Here is a 1,521-nt window from a genome sequence, read left to right as displayed (position 1 = left end):
CGGAGATTCCTGTGACCACTTCCGGAAGCATGCCCAGTGGCCATCTTTCTGAGGGGCTCTGAGCTCACTTCCGGAGGCCTGAGCGCGCACTTCCGCTTAGGTGCGAAAGTGGGCGGACCTCTTAAAAGGGCAATGACGTGCGTTGGCCTCTGTGAAAATGATGAGGAAGATAAGTCAAACTTTGTTGAGTGCTTACAGTGTGGCGGGCATTGTTCTAAGCATTTTTTATGCATTAAGTCATTTACTTCTCACAACAAACCCACAAGCTAGATAATTAATTTGCCTGCGGTCGCACGAGTAAGCGGCAGAGCCTGAAGCCTGTGCTACTGTTTCGTGTGTTTATTCTGAAAGCATTTAATGAACTCTGCATTTGTATGCTCTGTGACATGCGCTGGAAGAGAAAGTCATGGCGGATGTTTATTGCACAATGTATTGCCGAATCCCTGGGGCAGTGGCAACACAGGAGGTGCCCCCACCCCAAACTGGGGCTGGGAGGAAGGTGTCAGGGAAGATTCACTGAGGAGCTGATGTTTAGCTGAAAGACAGCAGGGATTTTCCAGGTAGACCTGGTGCAGAAAGTTATTGCAGGTGGAGGGAACCAAACGTTTCGGGGCTCACAGGGGAGAGAGGGTAAGATAAGTTCAGGGAAATGAAATGTTTCATTGCTGCTCCAGGGGGAGATTGCAGGAGAGATGGTCTGGAATTAGGCTGGGGCAAGATCACACAGTAGAGGCCGTGGTGGTGCAGTGGCCGGACTCTCTCCTTCCACGGCGGAGACCTGGGTTTGATTCCTGGCCAGTGCACCTCATGCGCACCCACCACCTTCCTGTCAGTGGAGGCTGGCGTGTTGCTATGATACTGAAAGGTCTCGGTGGACCTTCCAGACTAAGATGGGCCGGGAGGAAAGGCTTGGCATCTACTTCCAAAAAACGGCCAGTGAAAACCCTATGGATCACAATGGTCCGATTTCATTCCGTTGTGTACCGGGCCACCAAGAGCCCCGACTCAACGGTAGCTATGAACAAAATCACGCAGGACTTGTGTTTAGTTTTTTTTTTTTTTTTTCCCCGTAAGCAATGCTTGTGGGGGTCTCATTAAAGGTTTTACGGGTGTGAAAAAGTCAGGTTCTTGTTTCAGAGGGGTCCAGGCGGCAACAATGGGAAGAAAATACTGGAGGGGGCCAGATTGAAGTCAGGGAGGGCAGAATGAACAATTCCTAGTCACGGTGCCTTTTCTCTTGCCATTTCTCCTGCCGCCAAAGACTCTCATCTCTACCTTTTCCACTTGGGGCCCAGACCCTCCTAGTGACGTCCCGCCCAGGGGCGCACAGTCTTCCTCTGGCTCACCTGGGTCCTATTGCGCTCCGACGCCCCCCGACTGGGAACCCTCCCGTGGCGCCCTCTGGAGCCGCCCTGTCCGCCCCAGGATTAAAGCCGCACTGAGACTGAGAGCCGCTGGGAATCTGGCGAATCCGGTTCGGCTCGCCCGCCGCCTCCGTGTGTCACCTCGATTCACTTTGCA

Source organism: Elephas maximus, chromosome 4 (assembly GCF_024166365.1).
Source record: "Elephas maximus indicus isolate mEleMax1 chromosome 4, mEleMax1 primary haplotype, whole genome shotgun sequence".
In the NCBI taxonomy this organism is placed as follows: domain Eukaryota; kingdom Metazoa; phylum Chordata; class Mammalia; order Proboscidea; family Elephantidae; genus Elephas; species Elephas maximus.
The sequence above is the reverse complement of the archived record's forward strand: the minus strand, read 5'-3'. Positions refer to the sequence as shown.